The 26,054-nt window shown below is 37.2% G+C and overlaps 1 protein-coding gene and 1 non-coding gene across 8 annotated transcripts in view; both read left to right on the forward strand.

Annotated features, from left to right (window-relative positions):
* The window catches only part of LOC131436133 (cyclic nucleotide-gated channel rod photoreceptor subunit alpha), a 437,495-nt gene that overhangs the window by 213,959 nt on the left and 197,482 nt on the right, over window positions 1-26,054 (forward strand). The window lies entirely within an intron of this gene.
* LOC131439694 (U4 spliceosomal RNA) lies at window positions 6,075-6,212 on the forward strand. Its single transcript, XR_009231175.1, has one exon. It is a non-coding gene; the product is annotated as a U4 spliceosomal RNA (small nuclear RNA).

Below are 26,054 nucleotides of genomic sequence, written 5' to 3' on the forward strand. Positions count from 1 at the left end.
TGCATTAGAGGAAATCTCCACAGCAGCGTGCTAACCCGAAATGCTCAGACGGGTCATCGAGAGAAATTTGCTCTCGTACTGGTGCCCAATTCATGCCGGTTTTTTTTGTTGCTGATATAACATCCGTCTCCCTTTGATGACACTGATTGAATCGTGTAAAGAATTGGTAGAGAGCGTTCTTTGATTCGATACAAACCATCCTTCGTCCGGGTAACACTTTTGGAATCATTGCTTGGATTGTACAGTATTTTTTTCATCAAGAAGCAATGATAAATTTACCCACGAAATTGTTTCGAAAATGGTAAACGTATCTCCATTTGAATGATTGTCAGTTTTTTCTGACTATTCAAAATGTCACCAAATTCCGCACATTTTAAATGTTTTAATTTACTTCTTAAACGTCATATGATAGTTCCATCTATGTGTCAGTCACACAACTTGATGAGTGGTGTGTTATAAGCAAAATAATCAACCGGATTTTACATTCTTCCGTATAACAGACGAAAACTGGTTCAAACACTCTTCCAACAGCCCTAACTAGGAAATATTTGTAATAAAGCTGAATGTAATAAATGCGATATAATTCCATTCACCTCTTGACATCCACAAAAAGGGGTGTGATCAATTGATGTACTAAAACCATGTCGCAGCTATTCTTTCACAAAGCAGAACAAGACAAACGAGTGAGGTGTCAGCTAGCACTGTTCATTATATTGTACCGCAAACAATGTGTAATGGATCCAACATGCAAATGATGGTTGGTGGAATATATCATACTTTGAAGTATGCTTCAACGTGTGTAATACTTGACACTTAAGTGGAGCGCTCATTCAGTTTGACGGCAAAGTAGCTTAGAAAACATCAGCACGACAATTGCGGTATTACGTTGTTGGAATCTGCTCACAATTATTCATATTTAAAATACAACAGCTTCCGCATATCGTCTGTGTGCATGCGCGTCTGCACCAAACAACACTTGAGCTAAATTCCCTAATAAAATGAGAAAACTTTTCGAGCGTGAAAGTTTTCCATTACTACCACATGAATGCATCGTGGAAAATTCAATTTGGCGCACAGAAATGTAAAACTTTGAAGACAGCTGAGCCGATTGCTGGAATAATCAAATAAAGAGAAAAAAAATCATGCCAACCGAACGAAAACGATCTCCCTCGGCTGACATGCGAGAACTTGTACGTGTGTGTAGATGTCACACTGTACAAACAATAACAAATTTGAAATTCATACCACCTCTCATTATAATGCCATTTGTTTTGGAGCTGCTGCCGTTGCCTAACGAGATTCCAGTTCCAAAAATACAACAATGTATCACAAACTTCAACTCTGTTGTGAACTTTTTTCCGCTACGACCTTATGGCTTCGGTACTCCCGGAGGATGCTGTCTGGGACGAAGTTTCTGGCGGAGAGTGCGGAAAAGTTCGAATCCCGCTCGCGTATCCCGGTGGTGGTGGAAAAAAAAGAATCAAACAAGAATAATCATAAATTTGCTGGTGTCCCGCATTCCGTCCCGTTTTGGCTGGCTACCGGGCGGCAGTCGGAGGTACAGGACATATGGAAAGACGAAAGAAATTGCAACACCCGCTTGCGATCGTTTACGGCTGATTGAAAAGCTTTGGCATCATCCGAAGCATAAATCCAATCTAATGTGACCTTTGCCGGGGTGACATTTGGCAGGCAGTTCCCCGAAATCAGGGAAACCCCAGGCAGCAAAAGTTTCGTACAATGGCACATCTGTGGCCGGTCCCCTCGATTGGACCGGACAAATTCTAGCGTTCGGCCCCACTGAAGGCACGCCAAGGGAGCCGCATTTTGCATGATCGATTGAAAGCATTTTTAATTTAAATTCGAACCCGGTGGCTGATGCTGAGCTTGAGGTTGGTGAAAGAGGGCGAATGCATGAACCAGCAGGATAGAGAGTTGTTCGACTTGTCTACGAGTTAGTCTTGGCTGTATCATTGCTGTGGTAGCATAATTCAAGTACCCACGTTTTCCAAAAGGTTACAATTTTCACCATTATTCTAAATAAAATTCCAATAAAATCAATTTAGATAGTCATTCTTCAAAAGCAATTCAACAAAACGATTAGTCATTCAGAGCGACCGACTTGAAACCGAGCGAACGAAACTTTTGCTCAGTTTCGAAACAAAATCAATTAACATTGCAAAACTGTTGCTAGCCTTTGGGTTTGTCCTGGATTCCCGCGGTGTTCCGGTGTGAATTATAAGCGATAAGATGAATGAATGTGTGTGTCTGAAAACTTTTATCAATTTATCAACCATACGAACCCAAAGACGCATTCAATCAGTTTCGAACTTGTTTTGGTCGAGATTTTCGGATTAAAATCACACTAAAGAATGGTAAATTTCATCACTTTCAACGGTACAATTTCAGAACGATGACCGCCTGAAACATGTCCGTCCACTGAAAGATGTCATTCGATTTGATGACATCGGCGAAATCCAAATCAACCAACCATGCATATTGATGTTTTGACCCACATTGCCACTGAGAGGATAGAACACGATTTCATCAATGATTTAACGAGACATTTGAATCGAATCGTTGTTCAGCTCCACGCTATCTCTGAAATGTATTCGGGCATTATTGCTGGGATCCTGGAACGGACTTTGAACTCTTCACTCAGATTGACATTTGTTACCATAGTGGATAATTGTTGCTTGTCACAGTGAGGGGATATTTTATCCATCAACTTCTGTTCGTTTCACAATCAGATTGAAATTTTATCCTCACTTTCGCGACACAGTAAGCTCATCAGTGGTAGTTTAGTGGGAAATGAGTCCAAAGGACTATGACTGTGTCTATTATCTGTCTACAGGGGCGTATACAAGGGAAGGTTTTAGGGGTTCAAACCTCCGAAACTCAAAAAAATATCAGGGGAGACAAGGGCTAGACCAGACAGCTCAAATGTCTCATAAACCTCATAAACAAATGTCTCATCATCGCATTGATATTCACCAGTAGCTGAGTGCTTCTTCATTCCGATAACTTCTAAATATCTTTCCCATCGAGTGTCAAGCAGATTGCTTCTTTATCAAATTACTGTTCTCTATGCCCATTTTGTCTTTAAACAATTATTGATTTGCAGCACACTCGATCATGGAATGCAATTCTCCAACCACTACATTTCTCGATTAAACCTCGCTACCGCTCGTTCGGACCTAACTAAAGTAAAGAAACCTAGCTTTGAGTAGACCGGGTAAACGAGGCGGTTACAGGTTTGTATGCAAAAGATAACATAACATAAATGAGGCATGACCCTTTCGGCGAAATGACCCTTTTGGCGAAATGACCCTTTCGGCGGAACGCCTTTCGGCGAAATGGCATTCGGCGAAACGACTTTAGGCGAAATGACCCGCTCCCGTAGCCGAAGTCAGTTAAATTCTCCTAATTGATCATTAGATTCGAAATTGTTGAAAATTAGTGTAGCCATCTTAGAGAAATCGTAGTGCGATCCACATAAAAATTTTGTGTGCCTTCCGGGATCGAAAATCGAATAAATTTTGGTCGTCGACTCTCAAAATCTGTAAACCCAATAAAACCGATAAATTTATGTGAATTCTTTACACTAATCACCCTTTATCTCCTGAACCGGAAGTCGGATCTGATTAGAAAGCAAGCAGTTTTTTATTGGACCTTAAGACCTTTTATTTTAATGTTAGATGGATGAAATCGGTTCAGCCATCTACGAGCAAAATTATATTCTAATTCCGTTTCAGATATCATGCTGTAGTTCCGGAACCAGAAGTCGAATCCAAACATAATTCAGGAACCTTGTTTGGGAGCATACGACTTTTCATATGAATTTGGGTTTGTAGAAAACGGTTGAGCCATCTCAGAGAAAATTGAGTGAAATTATTTGTCACACACGCATTTGCTGATCTCGACGAACTGATTCGAATGGTAATGGTAATGACATATATTGCTGTAAGCAGCTTAAATCAATATAGTTATGGAATGGCTTTCAACTCGAAAATGCTGATATCATCTGGTTTACATATGCCATATTCGAACGATTATGTTGCCAAAACCGAACCGTGCTAAAATCGGTCCGTGGCAAATCGTCATGAAAAAAAAATGCTATACACAGTCTTTTTGGTACTTAGAAACAATTGTATGTACCAGTATAAAAAATCCTGCTTCACGTTGCTCCCAAGCATTGCTTTGTCATACAGCGCTCAAAACTCCTACTGCTGGAATAGGGGGAAAAGTCGCTTACACAAAAATGTCGATATCTCCGTTAAAAACGTCTGGAAACGTATTTTGTTTTCAAGGTCAAGTGTGACAGACACTGTGAAAAAAACTGATAATTTTGACATAACACTTCGTTTAACTTAAAAAGTAAACATCCTATCGCAAAACCATTCAATAGTATTCTGGGAGATAATTATCGAGAATATTCTGTAACATTTTTAACCGATTGGTCAAGATTTACTTGACTTATGTTTCCGGCCGTCAAAATGCAGCACTTTGGCGGAAATGCCGCCAAGCGGCCAATTTGTTTTTAAATTTTCACAACTGATCATTTTTTTGTACTTAAATATAAAAAGTGCTTTCTAGAAAATTCGGAACATGGAGTAATGTTTTGGATCCCAAAATAATTCCCCAAAAAAGTCTTTCTCTTTTTTTTTCTACAGTGGTGTAATTGTTAATAGCGGTGACCAACGAAAAAACTACAAAGGACAAAGCTATACGACATATATACTACAAAACGAAAAAATTGCTAGTTTTTGAATATTTCAATTTAATTCAAATTTGAATATTTAAACCGCTAAACGATGTATAAATACTAACGTAAAAATTGGATTCATTAGTCGCATAAATCTGTAATAAAACTGGCCTATGCGGAATATTCACGTAGGTAAGGCTATCTGCGATTACTATTATTGGGAGTACAAATTAATTCGGTCCGTTTTTCTGGGGTAAAAAATGCGTTTATTTCAAAATAAAGAATTTAAATGTTAATCAAAGTATCGTTCATTGCTAGTTATTAGTTTCTTCCGCCTCTCAGGCAATTTTCGAATTCTATCTCGAAAATAATGTCTTGTCTCTCGAGGTGATCTAAACTTGAAGCAAAATTTCGATTTCTGCAAAAGAAGTAAATCGATGACATGCCAGATCTTGCTGCATCCGACGGAATAACAAATAATCAGAAGGAGCAATGTCAGGAGAATACGACGGATGCCGCAAAATGTCCCATTTCAGCATTTCCAAATGTGTTTTCATGACTTTTGTCGAGCGATGTCATGCAGGAGAATAACTACATCGTGTTCAGTTTTTTGCAATGACTGAGTGGAAACATATATTGGAACAGGCACGTACCCAGAAGGGGAGGGTGGGGACCCTGTACCCTGCCAAAATCAGAAACAGAAACAGAAAAGAAAAAAAGTTTGAGAAATATTAAGGGGCTATTGAGGTTTTGAAAGTTTCGTGATGGTCAAAACTTTACAACCGATTAAGCATGCAGCGACAGGCCCTACGGAGCGGTCACATAGAACATAAAACACAGACACAAAACCACATAAAATGGTGGATAAAATCGGGGCAAAATAAAGGACAATAATTAAAATACAGAAAACTGTACTGAATGATACACATACTAATATGGATCTAAAAAAGCGAACGCAAGTGCACTTCGAGTATATGTTTGGCTGGATTCATTTTTATACATCAGAGAAAATGATGATTACCCGACAATAGACTGATGTGTTCACCATGATCAGAATGCCGGTTTCCCAGGTAGTACACGTTATTTCACTTCAATGACAGTAACTTATATGAAACAAATTCACGGAACAAGTTGAAGACATTGCAACGGTCATTATAACTGCTATGAACCCTGAAAAGCGTAAGAGGCGGATTTGATTTGATCCATCGCGCACATTAGTCACAATAAAACAGAAAATATAGGTTTGTATCAAGATACAGTTTGTTGATCATTCTCCCATTCAACATTTATGACCAAAGATTGGCATCCGATAATCAGAACAAAAATATAGAATTCAATCTTGTTTAAACTTACTATATCTGGTCAAAACAGCTTTGCGCAGTGGCGATATCGTAACCAATGAGGTTCAACCGAGGTATGATTATTGCTAGTTGAAAACTAATCTGGTCAAAATCTACGTGCTATTCGATATTTATGGTGAAGTTGATCATTGTGCTTAAAGAAAACGTGCACGCCTTCAATATTTTGGGTTTTTGAACATCGACATTCAAAATAATGTTCATATTTTCTTAAGAAAATTAGAGCTAAAAAGTCTAAATGTGTTCAGATAGAGTCTTTTTGTGATTCATATTATTTTTTTTATTTAAAAGACATCTTTATTCAGGCCTATTTGCGTACAAGCTTTACGTGGCCGATTGAGCCGATTTTTTAAATAAAAAATTCTTTGTATTCGATCTCGTTGTCACCCTTTTTCTAGGGGGAGAGGAGCTTCCATTTCCCTCCTGCGAGGATTGAGGGGCACTTTGTTCGTGGCTCGTCTCGTCGTCCATTGACGCATCGGTGGCATTGTTGATTTCCGTCTTCTTTTCGTTTTCCTTGTTATTCGCAGTCTTGATCTCGTTGCTAGTTACTGTAGAAGCGCCTTGTTGTACATTGGTTGCAGTTGCTGTTTGGTTAGATGGTGAAGGTGATTTTGAAACAGGAGCACTGCACTCACTAGTTTCCGTTGTTGAGCGGTTGTCCTTGTTTTTGTTTGTTTTGTTTGTTTTCGCAGTTTCAGTGCAAGGTTTGCCGTAGTGTGCAGGTTGTTCACAAAACTGACATGTAACCAGTTGATTTTCATACGTAATCAGCGTTTTACACGGATGTTTCCCGTCTTGATTAAAAATGATGTATGATGGAATTGCTTTACGTAGTTGCATACGTACCACTCGCACGCCATTCCGGATACCCGGAAAAAAATTCCGCCATACTTCCCTTTCGATGGAAAGAACTTCACCGTACTGCGACATAGTTTCCCGAACATACTCATCGCTGGACTGCGGGGGAAGGTCATGCACGCGTACTTGTATGGCATTGTCCACCATGTGCACAGGAATTTTGTATTTAATGTTGTCACACTCAACGCTGTGCACCTCGTTGTTAACCGAAGCGAATGCAATTGCATCGCTTTCACGTTTAAACATAATGTACACACAGTTAGACGCCTCGTTGAATTGAATCTCACTTACATTATTAGCGTCTAGATGCATTCGTTCTTTAAGTAAGATTTCAATTTCATTTGCTGCTGGTCTAACTTTGCAACGCTTGAAATCTATACAAATTGAATTTGGCCTTGTTGGCCAAGTTTCAGGCTTTGTTAAATCGTATTTGACCATTCCGTACACTCTATTGTTCACTGCACTGTATTGTCTTTGTTTCTTTTGCTTCGACCGCAAACGATTTTCGACTGCGTTGGCTGAGATGCGAGCACGAACTGCGTGATTCATATTAGTTTTTGATATACCAAAACTATAACAGTTGACCGTTTATGTTGTGGTTGCACGAAATCGGGACCTCCCCAAAACAATCGGGACTTGCTTTAGCATCAGTTCTTCGAAATTGTCAATTTGTTACTTAATTTTAGTTAGAAAACGAAAAAATACACTACACAGGAGCTTTGGATATCGATATGGAATGATTCGGATCAGCAGTCATTCTCATCGATATTCATGTCCGCGTGATGATGTGTGGCTTGAATATGTAGAATGTGTTTTGAATTTTGTTGAAGCAATAACCTAGAGAATGAACAGAGATATTTGAATAGTGATACATCATCAGCCAAGTTTTTGGAACACATTTGCATTTTGTGATGAGTGGGCGAGTGAAAAACGAGCTGTGGGAGTGAATGATTGGTGTGTTGTTTTGAAAGTATACCAAAGCTGTTAGTTTAATTTAAAACTAGCATATATATATCCCGTTTGGGAATGCAGAAATGCCAAAATAATTACACCGCATCTGAATTCGTCTCAGCTCATCTACGAAAATAATTAATTGGACGATTAACACTTCTAATACCAAGCCTAAAAATGTGACGCGGAGCACCAAGCCTGAAAAAAAGTTGGAACGGTAACTTTGAGCTATCATAGCTCAGCTGTTACTTGACGAATTTCGATAAATTTTACACCCTTGAATTTTGTTAAGTTCGTAGATTATTTTGGGTATATCATTATTGACGATCGTTTAGGAAAAACTAATGATAATGTGATTTTTCCCGTTCCAAGTTTTTTTTTCAAGCTCAAAATATGCCCTATCTGCATTCATATGGTATCTGCATCGCGAATAGGATATTGAAAACTTCAACTTTACCGAGTCATAAGTTTGTTGCTAGTTAATCGATTTTCGAAATTTCACCTTTGGAAAGGTACTACTTCCAGAAATAAAATACACTGAAAAAACGAAAAATAGGATTGTCTACCCAAAGTTATAACGAAAACTGTAGATAGATGACCTCAGAAAAGGTGAGACTTTTTACAATGATCGTAAATATCTCGAATTTCAAAGCGATGATCTATATATTTTAACACATCATTCGATTGCTAGTGATACCAGCTACAATTTTCGCCCAACTACCTTTCTTGCACTATCAAAATGAAACTTTAAAAAATCGATAAATTTATAAATATCATTTTTTTCGCTTGTTTGTATATTACTCAAAAATTAAAGCGATGACGTGTACATTTTTCTGCTCCAAAATATTGGAATCATTACCAAAAAAATAATGTATCGATGAATAAAATTATATACCCGATCAAAGAGTCTCAAGAAATTTGGTACAAATACAGAGAATTTCTATTATTGGGAAAACTTTGACAAACAAAATCAAAACAAAACTTTTGAATTATAGGACATATATTTTTTTTTATTATTTTAGTTGGAAATTGATTATGAACAAAATTTACAAAAAAAACTGAAACTTGGATATCAATGACAATCTTAAAAATTCTGGTAAATAGACCTAAACTCTAAAAATAATTATATTTTTGTATTGCACAAAAGGTCTAAAAAAATTTTATGCACAACCCAAACGCAATTGATAACTACTAAAAATCTGATTTTGTTTTAGGTTTGCCGCAGAATTTCAAAAAATATATAGAAGATCGTAAATTTTAAAATTTCCGAGTTATATTGCATTGCACAGTGGTCCGGAATTCCACAATTTAGGGGGACAAAACATTTGTGGCTTAACATTATATTTTAGAGCTATGATGTCTTCAAAACAAATGATCAGTGAAAGATAAGCCATATTCCGATGTACATGGTATTAGGGTGGCTCTTATTATAAATGTGATCCAAAAATTATTTTGCGGATGTGTTGAGATAGAGGACTGCATCCTTCTGCAAAATTGTAAACAAACTTATATCGAGCAGCTTTGCTAAAGACACCATGGTGGTATCTCCAACGGTTTTAGGGTTACAGTTATTTTTAAAGAGCAACTTAGGGTGTTCCTAAATAAAATCAGATATTTTACTGTCGCATACAGGTAGAGTTTTCTGAACCGAAGTTATGAGTAAAACTAGTTCAAAAATGGGTTATTTTTAAACTGCTATATCTAATATTGTGGCAAACGAAAAAATTCCGTTTCATGGATTTGATAAAAAATACCTTCGAACATGTTTATAAAAAGAAAGGCGGAGGAGATATTTTTTTAAAATTTCTTAAATTGTGTTCAAACATTGGGGTTTTTCATTGAAAAATACTCTAGTAACTGTACTGTAAGGCATTTATTAGCTATATATGAAAATAAGGTATTTTTTTCTTCTAGAGTGTTAAAACTAATTCAGGTGCATATTCGGGAAGATGAAGTGCACTCACGTTGGTTGTTACTATATTTGATAATTCTGTTACAGAGATTATCTGACTTTAAAAGCAATCGTTTGAGTACCTCCTCCAGATTCACTAAACGATTGAATTTTCCTGTACTTGTTTAATGATTAATTTCGACTTTCTTGCGCTTCCTCACCGAACGTCGTGATCATGAGTCATCTCGAATTTTTTTTTAAATCAACTCTCTGGGACTTTGAATTTTAAGATTTCCGAATTCGAACGTCGAGATCTGGTGTTATCTCGACGTTTCAGGCAATCCTAAGATATTTGACATAAAAAATAATTTTCCGATTTTTTTAGATCACACTAGACTTTAACGTTTCAGCCAATTTTAAGATATTTGGAATTGAAAAAAAATTGTGTGGTGATTTTTCATAATGGAACATTATCAAACTTTCACCATTATCTTTACGTTTCGTCTTAGACTCGTCGGTGCATAGCAGTTTATGTTGAACTGTTATGCCACCTGCAGTTCAACATAAACCGCCAAGGTTAAAACGAAACGTGAACATAATGAAATTGGTTATGTGCCGTAGCACAAACAAGATTAATTCCCAAGTAACTTCCAATGACGGCCGGCACTACTCACCTACCTACCGCTTCACGAAATTAAAGATGGTTCCAAATTATTGGTACTCTACTGTTTAATTATAATGGTATTAGTAATGATAAAAATTCGATTACAAAAAATATTTTATGTTTTTGGTTAAAAAGTATTACCCTATATAGTATGAATTTCATATACAAAAGTAACATAAGTGCAGGGTTTCATTTAGTAAAAAGCATTCAAATGGAGAGGCTTTTTTCGAAACGAAGACAACTGTAAGCTGCAGGTAGATTGATTGGTTGGTGCTAATCGCAAAGGCTGCTGCGAAGCCAATATTCGGGGCGAATCCAGTTTCAGAAGTACCTGGAATAGTGGGACTCACTTCACTGAGAAAGATGGCCTATCCGATCTGAGAACTGTATCATTCTGTAGGTTATACTAGTTCATGCACTAGCATTCATGTTTTTCAAAAATCAAACAAAACTGTTTGAAGAATACATTTTTTATATGAGAATAAGAGAGATATGAGAAAGGCATCATTACACAACTAGGTGGATAAAAACAAGTTTTGCTTAATTTCGTGTGATTTTTTGTGCTAAATTCAGAACTCTACTTTTTCTGAATTGTTTACTAATAGAAAATTCAAATAATTTTCGAATTCTATACATTCCGAAATAATTCTAAGTTTGTGATATTTAAATTTTAATATTCTATCGATTAAAATTAATGTCGTTTAGGATAGCGGAAAATTTAAGATATATGGTTTTGTTCTTAATTGCTTGTAAAACAAAAATCAAGCAATGTATTATTTTAAAATTGTAGTTTTAAACCCATGGCAAAAGCCATGGGTTAGAAAATTAAATTCTTATATTTTGATGTTCTATTTCTTATTGCACAAAGCCATTGAAATTATTTAAAATTTTTGTGTTGTCACAAAATTTATTTTATTAGTAAATCGGATTGCAATATATTCACTTTGATTTGCAGAAACGTCGGAACGTAATATATATCGGACATCGTAAAATTTCCGATCTTCTACAGTTTTTTTGAGATTCTACGGGAAACCTAAAACAAAATCATAGTAGTTATCAATCGCTTTTGGGTTGTGCATAAAAATTGTTTAAATCTATTGTCCAATACAAAAATATAATTATTTTAGAGTTTAGGTATATTTAATAAAAATCTTAAGATTGTCAATGGAATTTAAGTTTCAATTTTTGTAAATTTTGTTCATAATCAATTTCCAACTAAAATAATAAAACAATATATGTCATATTTTTTTTTATAAAATTTTTATTCAGGCCAATTTGCGTACAAGCTTTACGTGGCCGAATGAGCCATGTTTTTATTAGATAAAATAATTTTTTTACCGTTGGATCTCGTTGTCACCCTTTTTCTAGAGGAAGCGCCTTGTTGTGAATTAATTGCAGTTGTTGGTGGGTTTGATGGTACAACAGGAGTACTGCGCTCACTAGTTTCCGTTGTTGGGCGGTTGTCCTTATTTTTGTTTAAAGATGTCCTTTTTGCAGTTTCAGTGCAAGGTTTGCCGTAGTGTACAGGTTGTTCACAAAACTGACATGTAACCAGTTGATTTTCATACGTAATCAGCGTTTTACACGGATGTATCCCGTCTTGATCACAAATGATGTAAGATGGAATTGCTTTACGTAGTTGCATACGTACTACTCGCACGCCATTCCGGATACCCGGAAAAAAATTCCGCCATACTTCCCTTTCGATGGAAAGAACTTCACCGTACTATATGTCATAATATTTAAAAGTTTTGACTTGATTTTGTTTGGCAAATTTTCTCCATAATAGAAATTTTCTGTATTTTTACCAAATTTCTTGTGATTCTTTGAACGGATATATAATTTTGATCATCAATACATTGTTTCTGGTAATGATTCAAATATTTTGGAGCAGAAAAATGTACATGTCATTGCTTTAATTTTTTATTTATATACAAACATGTGAAAAAAATGAAACATTTATATATTTATAAATTCATTGATTTTTTAAAGTTTTCTTTTGATAGTGTAGGAATGGTAGTTTGGCGATAATTGTAACTGGTATCACTAGCAATCGAATGATGTGTTAAATATAAAGGTCATCACTTTGAATTTCGAGATATTTACGATCATTGTTAAAAGTCTCACCTTTTCTGAGGTCATCTATCTACAGTTTTCATTACAACTTTGGGTAGACAACCCTATTTTTCGTTTTTTTCAGTGCATTTTATTTCTGGAAGTAGTGCTGAACAAATCGGTTTACTAACACCAAAGTTATGACTCGGTGAAGCTGAAGTGTTCAATATTTTCTATGCGACGTTTATGTCAAAGGAAAGAAAATAGGAAAGCAGATAGGGCATATTGGGCGCGTAAAAAAAACCTGGAACGGGAAAAATCAAATTTTCATTGATTTTCCTTTACCAATTGTCTGCTACAAAGTTTTTGAATCAATATATGAACTTCACAAAATTCGAGGGTGTAAAATTTATTTAGATTCGTTGAAAAACAGCTGAGCTATGACAGCTCGAAGTTACCGTTCCAACTTTTTTTCAGGCTTGATATTTGGAGTGTTAATCGAGTTTTTTCTGTAGCTCATCGAAGTTTTTGAGCTGCAATAATCGAAGTTTTACTCGAATCCCGAATTGGGGTTTCGTCTCGAGCTCAAAGCAAACATGTTAGCTGTGAATGCAATGAAATCCTTTGAGTGTGAGCCGAGTAATTCCATCTGACAATAAAAGTCTTAATGAATATAAGGTCAAGTTATAAAATCGAGGATTGCGACACTTTCTGAACAAATTTTCAACTAGAGAGAAAGTTCGAACACACGCTGCAATAGGTTCGTTGGCTCCAAACGATGTCCGATGGAATCTTTGTTGTAGCAAACCTGTTGATCGTAGAGTTCGTTGTGAAACCCGGAAGTCGATGAGAGACTGGATCTTTGGAGAGTCGATTTCGCCGTTGATAATCTTCGCCACAAACGCATAATCTAACTCTTGTAAGCGTTTGTCCATCAATTTTGTAGTCGAAGATTAATGGACGAAGTATTTGGTGAAATGTAATTACTTGACATTTGGCAATGCTGATCACAAGATGGTTTGGTCGACACCATGCGACAAATTCATCTAGCAATTTTTGAAGATGGACGCAGTCCTCATAATTACGAATTACTAAGCACAGCTTCAAATCGTCGGCGTAGATCAGCTTGCATCCATAACCAAGCAGCAAAGCGGCATCGTTGAAAAACAGCGCGAACAGAAGGGGACCCATATTACTGCCTTGCGGAACTCCTGATTTGTTCGTAAACGGGGATGGAACTGAGGTTCCCAATTGTACACGTAGAACTCTACCACACAAATAGGAACTCAACCATTCAACGAACTTGTGTGATGCACCAAGTCGCAGTCAGTTTACACAGTAGAACTCGGTGGTCTATACGATCAAATGCCGGTTTTAGATCGGTGTATACTGCATCAATTTGTACCCTTTCCTCCATCCGCGAAAAGCAGGTCGAGGTAAAATCGAGCAAATTTGTACTAACAGATCGTCCTGGCATAAATCCATGCTGATCGGTTGATATATAACTTTTTGTACGAGAAAGAAAAACAGAGCTGACAACTATTTCGAAAAGCTTTTCACGAAACTGTGCGAATTTAGCAACGGGGGCTTGAGAAAACCCAATATAAGAATCAGGGCCGAAGCTCACTCGATTTTCAGTTCAACGGCTTTGAAACTAGGTTCGAAACTGGCTTTAACGATTTGACAGCAGTTAAAGTGGAAACTGGGTTAGGTTTGGTAACTAGCGAAAACTAATCAGTAACTTATGATTTGCGAAAGTGCTAGCTGCTTCAAATGACATTTTTATTACAGCTCTATTGGCACAGATTGCCTTCTCTACGATCAAATGTCCTTTGCCATGCGATATCTGTTCGATCTTTGCAATATCATGTGTGCTTTAATTACAAATAATTTTAGATATAATGTTCCATAAAAAATACTTTGATAGCCACTTCAAAGTGTTCAAAAGCTCTGCTACATTCTCTTACTGAACCAATGAAAATATGACGCATAATTTAGCTCCTCCTGCAAAGCAATCCAGCGTAATGGGTTATATAAATGTTGTATCTCTAAACATTTAGCAAGTTACACACGTCTAGTGATAGCGGGATATGTTAATTAACTCGCCCGTTACCGCCCTCCCAGCACACTCGTACGCACACTCTGATTCGGTTTTTAGTTGAGACGCAAAAGCTTTTCTAATTATCAATGAACAAGGGCAATCGTTCTAAACCTTTCGGCACACGTCGAGCACGGGGCTACATTACGAAACTAATTAGCACATTAAATCCTAACTTTAGCCCCATTCCGTACTCACTTTTCTAGGCGTTCCATTTTAGAAACGGTGCACTTCGCCTGGCCAGGCTATTGAAATATGCAAACCTAGGTAGTCAGTAAGGTAAAAGGCTGGTCTTTTTTTTAGGTTCGGTATCACCAGCTTCTACTGTTTAAGATTTTCCGGACGGGTTCTGCTTCCCACTCTTACCCCGCTGTCGGGGTTATTCGATTCAAAGCCCTTTCAGATGCTGCCGTTGTTGATGTTCTGCCGGTTGTTGAGTTATAAATAGCGGCCGGTATGACATAATGACTTGCAGTTATTTAAGTTAACCGAAGTGGAAAGCATAGACTTTGAACAAACAGAAAATTAAATAAAAAGGATTTTGTCACTGCCCGCAGTTCTTTCAGTTTTCACAGTGCGGAATGTTTGTGCGCTATTCTTGCGGTTGCAAATCACATCGCTTTCAGGCGAGGGTTCATTCTTTGCTCTGTTGTGCTCTTTTATATTCCTTCGAATTGAAAATTCAAAAACGTGATTAATCCACCTAGCAGTGAGATGATACCTTTTTTTTATCAATACGCATGTGTTTTTGCAAGGATATATTGGATATTGCATGGTGTTTTAGTTCTCATGACATTATTTTAATTATCGTCGTTTTAAACGGCAAATTGAGATTTTAATCACTCATTACCCTGTAATGCCGAGACTGCAAAACATATCGAATTTCAATCTTAGCGTGCGACAATCGATTGAACATTCCATGAGATGTCGAAGTAAGTTCCACTTTAGAGTTTTTCGTCATTATTTATGGTACTTCCAGAGCCGGTATTCAGGAATTAGCATAGCCCAAAATGATTCGAATGGCCATAAATTATTACGCCAAACAATTTACATGAAATTTATAAACTCATCATCTGTAATTCCAGAATCGGATAAAATTCACCAATTTTGTATGGGACCTTAAGTCCTGTAATATTTGTTTTTGAAGTTCGATTTGGTCTTTTTTGAGAAAATGATTGAGCTTTGAGAATCGATTCGATACTGGAACCGGAATTCTAAAATCGGTGTAGCCGAAATCAGTTAAATTCACCAGTGTGCAGTGTGTAGACATCTTTGAGAAATTGTAGTGCGAATTAAAATTTGGGGGTACATTCCGGATCGAAAACTCAATACCGCTTAAACTGAAATAAATTTATTTTGTTATCGACTATCCAAATCAGCAAACCCGATCAACCTGATTTTTTATGTGAAATGGACATTTTTTACTAATCACCCTGCATTTTCTAAACCAGAAGTCGGATCTGACTAAAAAGTAAGAGGTTTTATGGGATTTTAAGACCTCTCATTTGAATCATAGATGATTCTTAGATTTCATTTGAATCTTTGATCGGTTCAGCCATCTACGAGAAAAATTAATTGCATTATTTTAATTTCGTTTCACATATCATCCTGTGGTTCCGCAATCAGAAGTCGGATCCAAACGTAATTCAGGAACCTTGTTTGGGAGTATACGACTTTTCATATGAATCTGAGTTTGTAGAAAACGGTTTAACCATCTCCGAGAAAATTGAGTGAAATTATTTGTCACACACGCATTTGCTGATCTCGACGAACTGAGTCGTATGGTATATGAAAGTCATGTTCTTCCAGCATTTATTGCTGTAAATAGTTTAAATCAATATAATTATGGAATTACTTCCAACTCGATAATGCTGATATCATCTGGTTTATAAATGCCATATTCGAAAGATTATGTTGCCAAAAATGAACCGTGCTAAAATTGGTCCGAGGCAAATTGTCATAAAAAAGGATGCTGTACACAGTCTTTTTGGTACTTAGAAACAATTATATGTAACAGTATAAAAAATCGTGTTTCATGTTGCTCTCAAGCATTGCTTTTTCATACAGCGCTCAAAATTCCTTCTACTGGAATAAGGCTTACACAAAAATATCGATATCTCCGTTAAAAATGGACGGATTTTAACAATCTATGGCTTGTTGGATAGGTATTACCGAGCGAAATCTAAGCCTGGAAACATATTCTGTTTTCAAGGTCAAATGTGACAGATACTGTCAAAAAACTGAAAATTTTGACATAAAACTTCGTATAACTCAAAAAGTAAACATCCGATCTCAAAACCATTCAATAGCGTTCTGGGTGACGGGGAGACCTTTCATTTGCGACTAGTTTGATCAAAATCGGTCCAGCCATCTCTGAGATCTCGACCTCTTAGTTGACAACACACATACAGACACACACACATACACACACACACACACACACACACACACACACACAGACATTTGCTCAGTTCGTCGAGCTGTATCGATTGGTATATGACATTCGGCCCTCCGGGCCTCGGAAAATTTTTCGAAAGTTTGAGCGAATTCTATACCTATTTTTTATATATATAAAAAAAGGTAAAAAGGCTTCGAATTAAAAAAAAGGCTTGAGGTCGTTCTGAAATCCAAGATGGCGACTTCCGGTTTGTGGGTATTCCTTAGAAATCGTTACAGTGTTGGTATTGTTGAAACAGATATGATGAATAGATGCAAGAAGACGATGTTAAGGGTCATTCCAAGATTCAAGATGATGGTCTTCGGTTTATTGATATTTCTTAAAACTCTTTTCCACATGTGTATTTTTGGAACGAATTTGAATAGTAGATGCCGGAATTTTCAATGAACCGGAAGTCAGCATCATGAAGTTCGGATGTTCGGATGTTCAATCAATGTTTTTCGACATATAATCATCAAATTCGTCCTGAAAATACCTATTTTTAAGGGATTTTGAGGAGTATCAATAAACCGAAGCACAGTGGTTTGAATCGACAAAAAAGTGAACTTAATTCTCTAGCTGCTAAACCGTTGATCCGATATACATAGTTTCTTTGGAGAACTCATTCACAAAAATATACCTCGTGATTTGATCACAATAAAAAATGTGCAAAGCCTACTATGATAAAAGTACATTTCAACAAGTTTTTTCCCTTAAGAGATAGAAAAACGATGTCTTAGCAAAGTTTTAGAACTCCCAGCGACAAAAAAATTTGCCGAAGAAGCTATAGGTCTAACGCATAAAGTTTCGGATAAATGAAGCATTTTCGTTTGAAACCACTTAAAATCAATTATTTGTACATAACTTTTTTCGCAATTATTTTCAGTGTCTACTATGTTCGAGACAATTACTAAAAACATAAAATTACACATAAGTTTGAACAGAAAGTGATGCTGTGTCCGTGATTCGAGAAAGGCATTTCTAAGCCATGGTTCAAGCCATCTGGGTTGGCAATCAATCAAGATGTGTACCAGAACGAATGTTTGAAGAAAATTTTGATCCCGTTTCTTTAAAAACCTCATGCTGATGGACAATACGTGTTTTGGCCGGATAAAGCGTCATCGTATTGCGCCAAAAACACAATCGTTCCTGAATACCCATTCGATCCCATTTGTACCCAAAAACCACAACCCGATAAATCTACCTCAGTGTCGCCTAATCGAAGATTTCTTCGGGGCTTTGAGCTCCTTGGTGTACAAAAATAGCTGGAGAGCCACGAATTGCTAACAGTTGATTGGTAGAATCAAGAGATGCATTCGCAAAGTTGACATGAAGGCCGTACAACGCTCCTGTTCCGACATCAAACGGAAGCTTCGCCGAACATCCGATTACGGACCGTTTTCAAATGTTCACTATTTTTTTTCAACAATGAACAATGTATCTTTAATTTCAATAAATCAGATATTCTCCAAGTATGCTTGTCTTTTTTCGACAGCTTGAGAAAGAAATTCCAAAATTTCAGCTGCCACCCGTTACTCCTGTCATCGCCATTAGGACCATCCTTTGGAGATGATTAAGCTTTGACTGAATTGTCGCAAATTCTCCTTTCTGCCACCATACAAGACATCCATATGATGAAATTTGTCTAACGATAGTTGTGTAGATTTAAAACAGTGCCTGAACGACATATTGAACAATAATTATCTAATCACTATAGTCTGGGTCCCGGCTCATTGCTCCATTCCTGGCAATGAAAGAGCCGATATTTTAGCCAAACGTGGTGCTATTGAGGATGAAATTTATGAGCGACCGATTGCTTTCAACGAATTCTATAGCTCGTCTCGCCAAAGAACACTTGCCAGCTGGCAAGCTTCTTGGGATAAAGATGATCTGGGTCGGTGGATGCACTCAATTATTCCGAAAATATCGACAAAGGCATGGTTCAGGGGACTGGATGTGAGTAGGGATTTCATTCGTGTGATGTCCAGACTCATGTCCAATCACTACACGTTAGATGCACATCTCTTTCGAATTGGGCTCTCCGAGACTAATCATTGTGCTTGCGGAGAAGGTTATCGGGATATTGATCATGTCGTTTGGACATGCGTGGAGTATCGTGATGTCAGATCTCAACTAATAAATTCTTTGCGTACCCAAGGTAGACTATCCAATATCCCAGTTCGAGACATTCTTGCTTGTCGTGACCTTTCATACATGAAACTTATTTATCATTTCATAAAGAAAACTGGAGTTTCAATTTAATAAAGGCCCCTTTCAAGACTTAGTTCTGATCCCAGCTGCGTCCATGAGTTCAACCAATAGCTAAATTAGAATAAAAATAATGTAATGATACAAACAAACTCGAAACAGTTTATGAAATTATCAACAAAATGTCTGAAAATAACAGCTTTTTTTATAATTTATAGAAGTTAATCGTTTGGTTCAAATAATATTTCCGAGTAGATTTCATAATTAATGACGAGTTACCTAAGATGATATTTAAGCTATAAGAGAATATGTTTTAGTAAATTCAAAACGTTGTGACTATGTTAGAATTAAATTAGGATAAGAATATTATGTAAAAGTGATGCTACGGCGAAGAAAAACTTATGTAAACTGCCTTAAGAAATAAACGTATTTATGAAAAAAAAAAAAAGTTGTGTAGATTCAATGAATGTATATGGGTTTGAGTCCCCGTGATTTTCCAAAAGCTCTTTTAATCCTGAAATCAATGTGAGCAGACCAATTCAGTTTTGAATCAAGAATAACCCCGACGTATTTAACTTGATCAACCACAGTAATCTCTGAACCGAAGAACTGTAACCGACGAGCTGCTGTGATTATCCAACCTGACAACAGCATTGCTCAACAGATTGCAGGACTTGCTGCATTAAATCGAAGAGAGTGTTAATGCTTATAAAGCTCAGCAATATATGATAATCGTCGGCAAAACCATAAGTCCTTGGATTTCCAAGGTTATTAAGTTTCCTTAACAAACCATCAGCGACTAGGTTCCATAAAAGTGGGGATAGTACACCACCTTGAGGACACCCACATACACTTAGCTTTTTAATCTCTGCTTGCCGAAGCGATGAACAAAGAAGTCGATTGCTAAGCATTGCGTGTATCCAATATGTGATACTTGAAGATTTGCCATGACCACGGGCTGCTTCCAGAATTGAATTGAAAGACACATTATCAAAGGCACCTTCAATATCTAGGAACACTCCCAAGCAAGCTTGCTTTTGTGAGAAAGCTTTTTCAATGCTGTACACAACATCATGTAACAGGGTTGTAGTCGATTTTCCACGCTGGTAAGCATTTCATGTAGCTAACATTCCGTATATAGTGATCGACTATGCGTTCCACTGTTTTAAGAAGAAATGAGCTAAGACTGATAGGCCTGAAACTTTTCGCTTCCTCGTAAGTGTCGAGACCGCCTTTGACAATTATTTCCTGCCAAACTCTTGGGATATATCCTGTCGCAAGAATAAAAGAAAGTATTTTCTTCAAAACATGTTTGAAATGTTCATACCCTTTCTGGAGTAACACTGGGAAAACTTCATCCTTTCTAGGAGACTTGTACGGAGCAAAACTCTCAACTGCCCATTTGACCGATTCAATCGTCACAACGCTTCGAGCAAGGGCCCAAGAATCGTAACTACCTGAAAAAGGCTCGGGAAGAGCTGTCGGTGATGGCTACATACATCCTGGAAAGTGAGTGTTAAAAAGATAGTGAAGTACATCACCTTCATCAGGCAAGTGTTCACCATCTGAAGTTCTTAAGAAAATGACATTAAAGTCCTTTGACTTCGAAAGTAACTTATTTAATCTACTATTCTCGTTGAGACTAGAGACATTTGTGCAAAGGCTTTGCCAATCACTTCGCTCAGGCGATCGAAGAGCATTTTTGTAAGCCCTTCGAGCAGGCACGTACCCAGAGGGGGGGCCGAAGGGGCCCGGGCCCCTCCCGAAATCGAAGTAAAGTAATTTCCATTTTGGGATTTTTAACTTTTATTTGCGGAATCAGGAACAGAAATGAATTTTTTGATTATCAACTAACAAGATGTGCTAATTAGAAGATTTTATCAACCAGTTTTAAATAGCCCGCTTCTTTTTGCAATCAAATTTATTTTCGAGGCTCAAAAGTCGCTCAGTGATTACAATCAATGTCAAACTTAAAGGAAATTGTACTGGATGATCAGAAAGTGCCATAATGATTAGTACTGAGCAAACATATCATAGTTTTAGCAAGATTCTGCGAATGAAAAAGATGTCCTGCCGCTGGATGTTGCACTTGCATACTCAGGATAAAAAAGATGAACGCGAGCACACTTCAGAAGCATGTTCGCCTATGCTGATGATGATGGTGTCGCTTGGTTACTGTTGACTTACTCCATTATTATACGCCAGAGAACAGGATATTACCGATTTCGGTTATATAAGTATAAGTGTGAATTATTGGAGCGATTGAAAATCGGTGTGAGCTCTGAGAAATTTATGTGAGTTCTGTTTTGAAGTTTTTGAATGCTACTAAGAAAATTTTTCTTTTGTTACATCATCACTCCTAATTAGGAATTTAAATTTTATACTCACGCTGTAAAATTTCAAATATATTCATGCATATATTCCCCTGAAAATTTCAAATATATTGAAAAATTTAAACTCGGAAAAAAGTCCGCGAACTCCAAATTTTCTTCAAATAATGAAGCACGGAATTGGTATAGCGAACAAAAAAAAAAGATCGCGGCAATTTAAACAATCGGTAAATTTTTACAAACGTCTACTAAAAACGTGATTTTCAAAAGTCTACACAAAAGTCTGCAACTGAAACATGTCTACAGCTTATTTTATAAATCTGCTGATTTACAAACAAATCTGCAGGCATCTCTGATCCAGACACGGAAGTTGACTCTATGAAATTAAACAGTATCACGTGGGATAATAAGGCACCTCATTTGAATATAAATTTGTTATAATCGGCTTGACCATCTGTTCGACAAATAACCAACAAATTTTGCAAACTAGAAGAGCTTACTGAATAGTATCGAAATATTTGTTCCTTCTTACATCGTGGCTTATACGAACACACCATTGAAATTGAAGCTTTTAATACTCATCACTCAGCTTTTCCTGAACTAGAAGTCGAATACGAACTATGGGACCAGGACTCGAAGAAATGAAAAAATCGATCCCTTCCCTTTAACACATAGAAATTTTTGCTTAAATCTCTCATTGTCCAATCCGAAATATGTGAGTACATATTCACTTAAAATGCTACATACTTGCACTCACTCTTCAAAAAATAAAATAAAACAAAAAATACTAAATGCACAAGAATCATCACTTAGACGCATTATTTCTTATTTGTGGGCCCCTCCCGAAACGAAATCCTGGGTACGGGCCTGCCTTCGAGCCGACACGAATGCCTCCGACCCATCTCTGCGTCGGTGGTTCCAAGCTCTTCTGCATAGTTTCCTTAGTCTAGCAAGTTCAGAATTCCACCATGGAGTTCCTCTAGTAGCTCGCACAATCCGAAGTGGACAAGCCTCTTTATATGCTGCAACTATGAGTGAGTTTGTCTCGTCTCGTGTTTTCCATCATATCAAAGCCTCTCGAATTTATATCTGTGCTACCCTGAATTATACAGCGACTATTTATATCACTGCCGATTATAAGCAGTAAATCACTTTTGCAGCTGTATGATACAACCTTTTTGAAGTCATCGCTTGGCGAAGATTGGTTATGCGGTAAATATGCCGAACAATATACATATTTCCTGTCTATGCCATCAATAGTCATACCAACTGTGACAGCACAAATATCCCGAGTTGTGAGCTCCGATATGAGAGAAACATCGAGAGCACTATTTGCGAGTATGCATGCTCGAGGCATTTCACGTGAATTATTCATGCCGTTCTTGTTGAAGGCAACAAAGACTGGGTTTAACAACTTTCCACGGTAGAAGTTTCCCTTTTGGAAATATGGTTCTTAAACCAAAGCTATAGAAACTTTACCTTCTTGCAGAAGTCTGGATAGATTCATAGTTGCTGTACGTTTATGCCGAAGATTGATTTGTGCTACTCTAACCATTATCAATTAAAGTAATGAACACTCTATCTCTAGCACTTATCGTACAACAACTAGAAGAAACCAAATATATTGGCTTACAATCGCCTATAGCGAACCATGGAAGGACCACGAGTTGCAAAGAATGAAATCGTCCACGGTGTCAGAGCTTCGCTTTACATAGTAAAGGAAAAACCCATGATATTCCGTTCACGACTGCATTGTTTACACATTGTTTGTTGTACACCTTGACTTGGGAGTTCCTATTTTTGTGGCTTTTTACGACATGGAATAGAAAACACATTTACCGTAGCGTTAGTCTAAGCCAGTTGGGAAATCGCTACCGACACTACACGGCTCTCTAGGATGCTCGGAAAGGGAAGTTGACATTGATGATCAACTTCCATGGGTGGCCGAGCAGCCGAAAAAGCACAAAAACCACTGATTGGATTTAATTTCTTCAGCTATAGCAATTTTAAGATACAATGGAAAGAATCAGAAATTATGCAAAAAAAAAATGTTAGTTTTGAACACTTCACTTACCACAGATGGCGGCAGTTACAAGTTCCGAAATATTTCGACAAATATTAGCATTGGTTCGGCGGTATCAAGGCAAAGAGGAGGTCTACGTGTGGGTGTGTGTATGTGTGTGGTAGAGAAATTCAATTGTCGAGCAAGGCATGTTCACGAAAACCAAATTCCTTTATCTTGGCTAACGGCAACAGCCGTACATTCCTTACACATCGGAGCGCAGAAGAGACCCGGTAAAACCACACGAACCCGAAAGGTACCAAGTGCTGAGGACCAGATTCCGGATGGGAGCACATATGATCCGGATATGGTGGCTGTGGTAAACTAATGTAAATAAAGAAGTGCTGAGTTAATGAATGACTATGCTACCACTTTTGCACTCTCTTATCGTGGTTCGGGTCAGAAAGCGGCTCCGATACGCTTGGATAGGTTTGCTGATAAGACCTGCCTGCCTGCCGTTTGTTCGTTTGCTTGTTCGTGGCTTCCCCAGCAGGCTGTGAAAGCTTCCCGAGGAGAAAGTTGACTCGCACAGTGGGTGACGATGACCGTGTGTAGGCGAATGAGCTGTGAATCGTGAAGCTGATGTATGATTTCATGTGGTGGATTATGTCAAAAGTGATTTTATTTTGAGAAAAAAAAACGATTGAAATTTCAATGAGCTAATACTAGCGAACCGGGAGATTCGATGGAATTAGAACGGATCATTCGATTGATAGCTCTGCTATTAATGATTTTTATCACGACTTTCCGACACTGGACCACATTCCAGAAAATTCTGTGCATATTTAAGAAAAGTTTTGCTTCAATCATTATGTACAAAAGGGGGAAGAGCTGTAACTGTATCGCTAGCTACTGGTACATGGACAAAGTTTTCCGAGATGCTCTAATGTGAAAAGTTCACGCTTCTGATGCCGATGTCTGTTCTTCTCTTCTGATGTCGAGTTCTGTTTTTCGTTTGCTTGGCGTCGAAGAAACTGTGGGCAAGTCTCAACACCTATGGAGACTTGAGACAAATAAGACTGCTAAAAAAGGGTTTTGACTTTCCTTCACACCACTGTAATGACAGTTTAATGTTTCCGCAGGTTAGTCGCCATCAGCAGCCACATGAAATGAAGACTGATTGTTTTTTTCCGTATCATTAGGATATTTTAAGCTGGAGGACAATAAACTCTATGCGATGAAAATGTTGAAGGTGGTATAGAACTTTCACCGACTTAGGTATAATTTGAAATTTCAAGATTTCTACAAAGTATTGCATCACTTTTCATAGAAGATGCTTTGCTCAAAATACAAAGTAGTCAATTCTTTACAAGAAAAAATGATGTTTGTTTAAGGCTTTAGTAGGCGATAAGAAATAGAAAACTCAATCTAATTGTCGTATGTTTCGGCATATAATAGAAAAGAACTCATAAAGGTTAGGATTTGTAGTTCATTTGTTTATTTGGAGTAGAGAAACGCCCGGTGGAATTAGTTTCTGTTAAACTTACTCCCCAACAGGCATAAAACCTCCTCTTCTTTTGTATCTACAGAAAACAATCATCCAAATGATACATTTTATTATTTTGAAATAACTAAAACTAAAACTAATTGGATAGTAACTCGAGAATCAATTGCTTGACAACATTCGGACACAAAAGTAGCACACATTGTCCAACTGCTCTTGTAGGTATTCCGTTTCAGCTATTAATTTGATGATATGAAATAATTAGAAGTCATCGGCAAACGTTAGTTCTATACACTCTATCGAAAAATTTAGATCGTCGAGATAAAGTAAAAATATAAACGGTCCAAGGTGACTGCCTTGAGGAACTCCAGAGGTAAGGTTGTACAGGCTCCTATATTCAGTATCATTTCGCGATCAGTAAGATATGAATGAAAACAATTTAGCTGAGAAATAGGTGTACATAGAATCTACTAGTAGTCATAATTTTAAAATATGAATCAATGTTGAGTCTTAGATATATAGTTAGAGCAATTATGTGTTGTAACATCTAGAGCTACATTTTCAAACAGCTTAGATGCGGCGCACAAAGCTGCTATTCTACGGTATTTGGATACTGTACACTTGTTTCCTTTTTCATAAACTTGAAACACACAGGATTTCTTGTAAATTTCAGGAAAAGTTTCTAAAAAATAAAGACCAGTTGAATATATTGGATAGTGGAATTAATGGACTATAAAAGTAGTTTTTTATTACCACGTATGGAATTGCATCGGGTCCAGCACTAGATGAACGTTTCAACTTGGCACATACTGAGCTCACAGTGAAAGTTGAGATAGTAAGATGACATCCAATTGGAGAACGGAGAAAGACATTATTAGCCGCCAGAGATATTTCTTGATCAGTTAGGTTTTCTTCAGATAAAACACTACTTAAATGTTTGTGAAACAAATCGAAAATTCCAAGCGTAGTAAATGCTTCAACGCTGTCTTG

The sequence above is a fragment of the Malaya genurostris genome, chromosome 3, assembly GCF_030247185.1.
Source record: "Malaya genurostris strain Urasoe2022 chromosome 3, Malgen_1.1, whole genome shotgun sequence".
Classification (NCBI taxonomy): domain Eukaryota; kingdom Metazoa; phylum Arthropoda; class Insecta; order Diptera; family Culicidae; genus Malaya; species Malaya genurostris.